Genomic DNA, 10,827 nt, shown 5'->3' on the forward strand with positions numbered 1-10,827 from the left:
TGATATGACTAGCTGATGATATCCATTGGATCATGTTTAGCAAAGAGCTGTATAGTTTATACAGCTGCCTGAGCATATATTCAATATATCAGTGTAGAAGTTAAGAAAGTTCAATAGCAAAAAGTCTGTCAGCTGTTTGTTTCCTTAAAAATTTCCCACTCTATATAATCTCTCCATCTCATCTCTCCACAGTATTGAACCAAAAAAAAGGCACTTTGTGCCATTTAGGTGGAAGCAGAGCCTGTTAGTGGACATGTCCTCCATCTCAAGCGTTGGTCCAGACCTCTGAATCACCACCCACGCAGGCTTGATCAGTGATGACCCTTTGGTCCTCTGTTGCTGGTTGTCTTTCTCCAAAGATGCCAACAACAAGAAACAACAACCTTTTCTTTTTTTAAAGAAAAAAGTTAAAATGGTCTAAAAACTAATTCCGCAGATAATTTAAACTGGAAACTAGAACAAACAGAAATATATCAAATACTGACGAAGAGCTTTTGTTTGGTTTTATATTTTGAGAAATGCATTTCTCTAGGAGAAAAACAAATGGCAAACGTAGATGGAACAGAGGTGTAAAGCTTTACTTTATCTTGCAAGAGGAGTAACAGCATGCACAGAGTCTATGAAGAAACCCGAATTGTGGAAATCTGCCCGTCACTTTTTATACACTTAGTCCCAGCAAAATGATTCACAGACCACGCTCCCTTCTAGATTTTTTCATATCATAGTTCATTTTTTGACACTGTAGCTCCTAGACTACGTTCTACTTCATAGTTCATAGTTCATAGTTGATTGTGGGGCGATCGTGGCTCAAGAGTTGGGAGTTCGCCTTGTAATCGAAAGGTTGCCGGTTCAAGCCCCGGCTTGGACAGTCTCGGTCGTTGTGTCCGTGGGTAAGGCACTTCACCCGTTGCCTACTGGTGGTGGTCAGAGGGCCCGGTGGCGCCAGTGTCCGGCAGCCTCGCCTCTGTCAGTGCACCCCATGGTGGCTGTGGCTACAATGTAGCTTGCCATCACCAGTGTGTGAATGGGTGGATAAACTGGATATGTAAAGTGCTTTGGGGTCCTTAGGGACTAGTAAAGCGCTATATAAATACAGGCCATTTACCATAGTTTGACTTTTGATCCTGTTATTCATGTTTGCAACACATCGGTTCACTGTTAATAAAGATTTGCTCTTTGTTAATAAAGTTTTGTCTTCACGTTCAAACCTCACCTCCGTGTCTGGTTCTGGCTAACCCTGCCATAACAGTACTATGTTTAGCTGGTTCCTTATCTATGGCAGGGGTCGGCAACCTGCGGCTCCGGAGCCGCATGCGGCTCTGTAGTCCATATAGTGCGGCTCTTCGTGGTTTGGGAAATTATTTTATTTTAATGTATTTTATTTATGTTAGTTTTTTTTTAAACTTGTAGTTCTAAATTGAAAGACTATTGTGATATTGAAATATAAAAATACAATTATATTTTATCATTTTTTCATCGCTCAAAATAAGCGTCACACTCGCGGAAGCCAGTGTACCCGGCGAAACGCAGTGCATTTATCAAGACTTTCAACCCCAGGTACAGGTAGGCCAATTATGGATCTTCAGACCCACATTATGTCGGCAGCTGTTCTCCATCGTGAACTATGTTAAAAACAAACACCGCTCACGCCTCACAGATGACAGCTTACAGTCCTGCGTAAAGGGGATAGGTAGAGCAGGTTATTCACTAACTGGAAGGTTGGTGGTTCGATCCCTTCCTGCTTCGGTCTGCATGCATAAGTATCCTTGAACTTCACCTCAGTCTGTCTTACACAAGCCAGGGCTCAGAGAAAGTTCCAGCACATATGGAACTTTCTAAAATGTAAACTTTTACCCTCATGGGCGCACCAACAATATTTGGTGCCAAGGTAACAGTCCTGCTATTGCGTCTACATTAGAAAACTTTTAATTACTGCTGTGATTATGCTGTACAAGCTACATTTGCATGCATTGCATTCAGTGTGTGTTTTAAGTTTGCATAAACATACAAAAAGTTAATCAAGCAAGTTACTCACCATATCAAATGTTAATACACTTGTAAATGGGCTTTCTTGGCTTCATTTGCTGGAACTCTAAAACTAATATTTTTGAAGTTTTCTGCCTCTATTCTGAAATAAATGAGAAAGTAAGGCCTGTGATACCAAGCAAAAATCTATCAGTTCCAACAAATGCAATGTTTTGTTACCATTTGATTCACTACAGCCACCACGAGGGGCTGACTGCACTCGTCTGACTATGAATCACTGAAGAGCACAGATGGGCCCAGGCTCCAACAATGTGAGATGTGTAATTCTTTCAGAGTGACTTCATTGTTACGAACAAAAATATAATTTTCATTGACTTTCAATGCTGGTTTGCTTTGGTGGATCCTGTCCCTGTTTTGGAGTTGTCTCCACCAGATAGAAGCAACACCGCCTCTTGTATAGCTGCTACGTAGGCTGCTGGTCGTTGTCTAGGAAGTAAAGTGGTGATGATGTTGATGATGACATGACAACCCGAAGCACAGTGGGAGCAGTTGCCAAGACAATTATCACTTTCTGTGTCGGCGTCGGAGGTGTTAGACCCACCCAGCCCATCCCCATGCTGATGTCACTGTTACCACGGAGACTCCATACAACCCCGACAGGGGAGTGTGTGGGCTACTCGTAGTGTTACCATCCCCCTTATCCCCCATGTTCCTTTTCCAAATGCCACCACCCTCTCCCCCACTGTCCTCAGCCCATCTTATCACCCTGTGCCATCTCCCTCAGAGCTGACTGCCATCTGTGCTCTGAGAAACACTCCCCATTTGTTTAGTTTCTTTTCCTTCTATATTTCTCCATCTTCTGACCTCCAGGATGTTGCCGTAGGGGTTCTCAAGCTCTTTCATGACACCCTCAAATAAGCCTGCATTAGTCCACAGATCCCCCTACTTTTGATGAGATTTCATCCAAAGCAGCCATATGGGAGGATATTTGTTGATTTAGTATTAGGTTTCAAACTACACTGCACTGTATACCGAGGGATGAAAACTGTGATTTCTCACTCATATGCATTCTTTAACTGGGGTCAGTTCCACTCAATTAAATTATAGTGAATATTGTTTCTTTAGGGCCTCCCAGGAACCATTTCAAGTACCCTGGGGATCCCAAAATGCCACTTAGAAACCAACTGCAGCTGTGTACCGAGAGCAAGAGACAAGAGAGTTGCAACCTAAAACTAATGTTCTTTTCCTCCAAAGGGCTAAATGTAATAATAAGTCCTCCGGCACTTCTCTGCAGCTGTCAGAAAGATCAAGTTACAGCCCCATATGAGCAGGCACAGTACTTAGTGTGTGTTTTTGTGGAGGAGTTTGTTTCTCTCTGCATTTCTGCAAAGTATACTTAACTTGCTGAACTGCCATCTGCATATGTCTCTATATTAAATTTGGCAGCTTCAATGAGCCAAGTGTATGAGTTAAAATAATATTTGGTTACATATAATCTGTTTTTTTTTTCTTACCTTATTATTACTGTTACCTTTATCACATTTTATTTTATCTCTAACCAATGTTTATCCTAGCTCCTTATCATCTTTTCTTTGTAAACTTATCTTTATCTTATTTCATCTTTATAGTTACATCTTTATTCACACACTATATTATGGAATGGTACCATGGGACAAAAAAGTGTTTCAGTAACAAGAGATCTGTGATTTTAAACAATCTACTTTCAGTAAAACCTAATTGTACATAATTAAACAAGAGTCTTAGCTTTACCAACAGTTTTGTGAGGCTGCACTTAAGCATATCAGGGTATAGCACTAGCCAGAGGTGGGACCAAGTCATTGTTTTGCAAGTCTCAAGTAAGTCTCAAGTCTTTATCCTCAAGTCTCAAGTCAAGTCTCAAGTAATGTCAGGCAAGTCAGAGTCGAGTCTCAAGTCACTGGTGTAAAAGTCCGAGTCAAGTCACAAGTCTGAAACTTTGAATTTCAAGTCCTTTCGAGTCTTTAAAAAAAACAAAACGAAAAAATAATGTTGCAGTTATATGCTAAATGTAAATATTAGACCATGTAATTTTTAAATCTGTGTTTTTCTCAACACATGACAAAATAGTGAACTTAGAAAATATACACAAATTGTGAAATTGCACCTCTTTAAAATGCAGCTCAATTAAACCTAGCTCCAAGAATAATTTTCACCGACAGTTCTGAGATAAGCTGCATGTTATTCTTGGATGCGCTTGTAGGACCGGCTTTAAAATCGCATGACAAAAATATCATACACATTAAAAAAAACTGTATCACCAACGTAGCCTGGACAACATTTTCTAGTTAGATGAAGTCAGCTATCTCATCGTAGCATATTTATATGCATATTTATAATCATACGGTTCTTGGAGTGAGTGCATACACTCATGAAGTTTAGTAACTTCAGGTCACTGCAACAAGCCCAGGTACAGTTTACCGACGGATGGGTGCAGGACCTTGAAATGCACCGTGTAGAACGAAAGACCATCGTACGTATCATAAGTTTACCAGTCTCACAAATTGTCGTCATAAATACACATTCCTTAACCGTTTATTAATAGGACCTTTGAGCTCAACGATAATTAATTAGCAGTGGAAATAATTTCTGGTACCCATCACAGAAATGTAGCAGTGACAATAATACTGTATGCTGTAATCGTACTGGGCAATTAGTGATACAAAAAACCTGTTTTATCCTGTGAATAAAAGTATATGTTTTTGTCAATGTACCATAATAACAGAAGCGAAACGCAATATTGTGTCAGGATAATTCACTATTTATGCACAATAAATAAAGGAGCATAGCGCGACCATTTCTGTTCAGCGCCAGACTTGCTTGTAACCTATATCACCAATTATGTTATGAAAATGACGTAATAACTACAACAGAAGACTGACCTTTGTGGGAATGCTTGGAGCAGACTAACATGTGAGCTGGAGGGTTCTGGGACGTTATATTTGATCTTTGAATGGCTGCAATCCAGGCCATCCGTCGCGTCTTTGTTACTTCGGAAACATGGCTCGAACAATTTCTCTTCAACGACGTAATCCGATAACAACCGATCTCTTTACCCGTCGGCTTCCCGTGGCTGTCATGCGACCGGCTATTGCAGTTAATCATACAACGGCTTCTTGACATTTTTGTGTTTCTTTTTATCGCTGTATAACTGATTTTAATTGAAAGCCTGCGTGCGCTAGTACCGCTTGCCACGAGTTCCCAGAATCCTTTGCAGTTCTACCCGTGAATGACGTCACATTTTCAATCTCTATATAATATGCATGTTAAATTTTATATTTGGGGTAAAATATCAAGTCTTTTCAAGTAAACCGGTTCAAGTCCAATTCAAGTCCCAAGTCATTGGTGTCAAAGTCCAAGTCAAGTCACAAGTCTTAGAACATTTTTTCAAGTCAAGTCTAAAGTCATAAAATTAATGACTCGAGTCTGACTCGAGTCCAAGTCATGTGACTCGAGTCCACACCTCTGGCACTAGCTACAGCTTGATGTTAATTGGGAGCTTTTCAACCATTCTCCGGTGACTGTAGTAGGGCGTGTTCCCTACATTTATGCTGTTTGCAGGCATATAGTTAATAGTTTTAAAGGATGTAGCGTTTCAGCTTGGGCAAATGAAACCAATGATGAAATGGCCAGCTGGAAACAGAATTAATCCAAAGTCGAGCACATTCTAGTTGGACAGTTGGAAAATCAAAGAAAAACTGGATTTGTTTTGCTACTTAGGTATAGCCATTCATGCATAACTAGCAATAGAGTGGCAACAAAAACATCTTTAGAGCATGATGGTACCACCACCGTGTTTGACAGTTGGTACAGTGTTCTTATCATTGTGCTGATTTCTCTCGTCTGACCTCAAAACCTTTCCCCAGAAGGCATTTGGCTTATGCACATGGACAGCTTCAAACTTCAGTTCAGCTTGAGGGTGCTGATTTTGGAGCAAGCGCTTCTCCTTTCGATCAACACCCTCTGAGTCCACGGTGATGTAAAACTTTCTTCACTGTGGACAGTGACATCAGTGTTCTAGCAATTCAGTTTTATTCATGTAGCACCAAATCACAACAAGAGTTGCCTCAATATTATAAGATAAAGAACCTACAGTAATACACTCAGCAGTTTACAGTTCTTGTTTGTTCCTGAACATCCTAACCAATTTTCTCTCATCCATGGGTGACAGTTTGGGTCAAATTGGCGACCTATTGGAATAACTTGTACTCTACTTATATACAATTGTTTGACATTTTCAGGGCCACTTAGGCTGATTGAACTAAAAAGCAAGACTCAGGACTCAGGATAAGACTAAAAGTTTAAAAGATTTAGTGTAAGCACAAAAAGGAAACGATGGGTCAGGCAAAAATATTTTTGTTATTGAAGTCCCATGTTCTAGACAAACAGGCAGTTCCACAGTGGGAACCCAAGAGGAGTCCTTTCCCTGAAAGACACGGATGGATTTAATTCACACACAAACACAAACAGACAGAGGAGAGGAAAGATAGAGAAAGACAATGGCGAGCCACCACAGGAGGACTGAAGGACCATGAACAAACTAATCTTGAACTTGATCTTGGAATCAGCAGTTGTTTCGAGATGGCTACAAGAGAGCTTTCCAACTTGTGTAACTATAAAATCGTCTTTCTTAGAAGTCAGTTCCTTACACGTTCCCATTTTTCTGAGTGTTGGTCAACCCAATTCTTGCTGTCAAACAAGTCATTTTTATGCTGGCAAAGAGAAACTACCAGTTGTAGTCAGTCACAATCACTAATGAGGAGTTAATAGGCCTTGGCCTTGTCAGGTTAAAAGACAATGTAGAAATTTTAGCACCACTTATTAAAAGGTTTTAGTGAGTTTATCGATATTTTTCAATCTGTATATATATTTTTAACCAAATTAGAGAAAATCCAGAATAAGTTCAAACTTGCGTTCCCAGTTCTTGTTTTGCTGGTGTTGTTATTGTTTTTCTGTTTGAGCTAGGCCCTTCAAAATTTTTAGGGTGAACTGTAGCTCCATGAATGTAGACTCTGTGGAGTGTAGTAAAGTTCACATAGAATAATGGATGCTTGAGTTTCCAAACAATTGGTCCTAAAAAAATGCATTTTCACCTTTTTCAAGGTATTTCTAAGATATAAATTTCATTCAATAATCATCTCAGTGATGTTCAGTCACGTCATTCAGCTGATATAACAGCATTTATTTGAAGAAATCACAGCACAGTACAAAAGCAAGTCAGTGCATGAGTTCGATTACCTAGATAGCTTCTGTCAAAGTTAATAAAACATGTTCTGCTGACTCATTTCTTTAATAGGAGAGTGTGATTAAAAGTCACTTGAATTCCTCATCCACCTTGACGACACATCTACATCCAGTGTTGATATCAGGAACTTCAATCTTTTCAGTTATTTGTTGTAATCATATCCAGCACATATCCTCTCCTGAGGGTGCATAAATTGAATTAAAAATGTCTTGCTCTGCTTCTGAAACAATCTTTGGGTACCGTAGATAAATATGAGTATTTCAAAAAAAATCATATTGGGAAAATGAGAGAACATCATCACAAACTCTGAGTATAATATTAGCAGAAGCTCGTTCTTTCTAAAAAAAAAAAAAAAAAAAAAAACGAAATAAAAGAGGCAGTGTGGATTTGGTACATGGTGTCATACCTGGGGAATATCCCACTGAAGCTGAATGAAAATGTATGTCATTCAAACTTTACCATCTGTGAAACCATTCACCTGATTTGGACTGTTTCAAAATATCTGATGTTTCTTTGCATATCAGAGAATCCAACTGCAAAACTGTGGTTTCAAAAGGCCTCCAAAATCGGCTGGAGGAGATCACACATTCACATTGTTTTAGGGAACTCAAACATCCATCATTCTATGTTAACTTCAGTTACACTCCCGAGAGTGGAACTTATCTCTCATCTTGTGCCTACAGTATGTGTATATGCACACTAGCACATTCCAAGACCACAAAATAGTTGCACTGCAAAGGTTGCACACTGAATATTACAGGATGTACCAGGCCAAGCATACATCAGGATCACTTCCTCTTAGTGCCACTCTGTTCCTTAAGGACAGGCAGCCTCATTCAAGTGCTGTCACTTCTATTCCATCTATTCCTCTGATCCTTTCTGTAACGGCTAGTTAAATAGCCAGTAATGCCTTTTAGCCCGTTAGATGTTAGTGAGCCCAGACAGACTGGGATGGACATATGGAGGGAGTCTGGCAACCGACTCGCAGCCCTGATGCCAACTCTTCAAAAACATTCATACACTCTCATGAGCACACACACACACACACACACACACACACACACACACACACACACACACACCCACCTACACAAATACACAAATCGTGTCTCTTTCGTATCTGTTGTCCAGAGCACTGAACCGGCCCCAACTTCCCGCTGTCCGATTATCTCAGAACCTGCTCCACATGAGCATTGTGCAAATTCTGGAACCTCCTCCATTTCCCATCATTCCTCTCCACCAAAGGCAGGCATCCAGGACGAAGGCTGGACAGCACATGCCCACTCAAAGAGAAGGAGGATTGGGACACTAGATGAAGGCAGAAGCGCTGAGCACGAAGCTTTGTTCAAAAAACAGTCCACTGTGGTTACCCCCCCTCCTCCCCACCCATGTCCGTCTCTATGTCTTCTGCCTTGCATGGGTGAGTGTCAGCTCATTGTGTGTGAATGTGTGTGCGTGATGTCTGGTGCCTGTGCTGACAGCTGGCCTAAAATCATTTCCAAGAGTCACAGGTTGAAGTCTGTGTGAAACAGAGAAGCATTGTTGAAGGCCAGACTGACAGTGAAACCACTCACTGTCTCTTTTCTCCAAGCATACCAATACAAAACAAATCCAGATTTCCCATATTGTTGTTACAACAATGACACCATCATACCGTGATAGTGTTGTTATTAAAAGGTGGTGTTGTTAAAGCTTTTTCTCTGAATGGCTTGTCCTGAAATCCGGTAAACTCTCACTACAGCTCCATCAAAGATTTTAGGCTGAAGCATTTCAACAATAGTAATTCCTGACCTTGCAAATATTCAGAAATATCTCCATTTACCTTTAGAAAAATCTTACACGTCGAACGCTGCCAGCCTCAACTCAACAGCATACCTCTCAATGAATATGACAGGATCTAATATAGACAAAAAATAGATTCCTGTACAGTTCCTGTTCTTTTATGTTTAATAGTGAAGCTAAAGCTATTCTGCAAATGGTGGAATTATTGGCGCTAGATACGCTGGTGGAAATGCAAATCATTTGTACCATGTTTGTCTTCTGCAGTAAAGCTTTATCTGCAACCAATGAGGCAACAGAATTTATGGGGAAGGCAATGTGAAAAGCTGCCACACTGAGGCTGTGTTGAAATATGGTGCACCTACGCAATCTTTGAGCAATATATCACATAAATCATATCATTGTGTTAGTTAAGCTTGCAAGTTCCAACTTGTGCAGACAGAAATGTTTTAATATAATTTAAAAATGAGTAGGGTTGGATTAATAGGACAAAATAACCAGTTCAAAGGGCTTTTACAAATTTTTCAAGCTTTAAGGGTCACATATAAAATCATTTTGTAAATCCAATCACCAAGAGAAAATCTGCTTCGGTGTTCCTGACCTTCAGACATTCAGAATTTATAAAATAAATTGCACTCAGAAAGTCGCCATAATAATGATCGTCGGTTAACTTAATGCTGTTTAAGTGGACCGATTAGAGTTTTGTTTGGGCACTTACACTAACTGGTCCAGCTTTTTAACTAATCGTCAATATAAATATCTAATCAGCCAATCAAAGAGCAGCAACTAAATGTTTTTAGGCAAGTAGACGTAATCAAGAAAACCTGCTGTATTTTAAACCAAGCATCAGGATTGAGAAAGGTTGTTGGTGACAACTAGGTTAGTTAAAGTATTCCAGAAACTACTGGGATTTTCTGCCACAACCATCTCTAGGGTTTAAAAAGTAAAGACATCCATGGAGTATCAGTTCTCTGAATCCTGTTGGGGAGGATGGGAAGACTCAGTTTTTTTCCCCTGAAATCAGAAGAAAACTCCCCATCACCACCAAGGCACTGCTGGGATTTGAACCCAGTATCTCCTGTTTACTAGACAGGCGCTTTAACCAACTAAGCCACCGCGCCCTTTGTTTTGTGTGATGTCAGTGATATTCCAGATTCAGTCATTTCACAGTTACAGCTGTGACCAGCAGGTTTTCAAGGCCGTGCCCCGCAGTACCTCTCTGAGCTTCTTCACCCCTACAAACCTTGTTGGTCTCTCAGGTCAGCTGACCACCTGCTCATGGAAGAACTGAGATCCAGGAGGAAGCTCAGATCGGACAGGGCCTTCTCTGTCATTGCTCCTAAATTATGGAATAATTGCCCTTGCACGTTTGAAAGTACCCTTCACTGTCCACTTTTAAAACATATCTTCAAATCCATTTGTATTCCCAGTGAGACTTTGTTTTTCTTTTGGTTCTTCTTTTAGTTATTTGACCTTTTTAATCTATTTTATTTATATTGTACATATTTTTATTATTTAGCTCCAATGCACAGCACTTTATGTCAGCTGTGGTTGTCTTAAAGTGCTTCATAAATAAAGATGGAGCTGCTGTGATGCCATACCATCCACCTGCTGTTCAAAGAATAAGGTTGGCTTAAAGAAAGACAGAGCCTCCATCTAAATAAATGGCAAAAGAGTCAAATCTGCAATTTCAACTGCAGGTTTGTAACACTTATTTACATTTTTACTACAGTAATAGATATGCATGGCAAACGATAGTTGAATTTGTCCTACACCTCATC

General features: G+C 40.1%; 1 non-coding gene across 1 annotated transcript; it reads right to left on the reverse strand.

The window, feature by feature from the left end:
• Window positions 1-10,093: 10,093 nt before the first annotated feature.
• On the reverse strand, window positions 10,094-10,167 carry trnat-agu (transfer RNA threonine (anticodon AGU)). The gene has a single exon. It is a non-coding gene; the product is annotated as a tRNA-Thr (tRNA).
• Between the last annotated feature and the right edge of the window lie 660 nt (window positions 10,168-10,827).

The sequence above is a fragment of the Astatotilapia calliptera genome, chromosome 17 (assembly GCF_900246225.1).
Source record: "Astatotilapia calliptera chromosome 17, fAstCal1.2, whole genome shotgun sequence".
NCBI classification, from domain to species: domain Eukaryota; kingdom Metazoa; phylum Chordata; class Actinopteri; order Cichliformes; family Cichlidae; genus Astatotilapia; species Astatotilapia calliptera.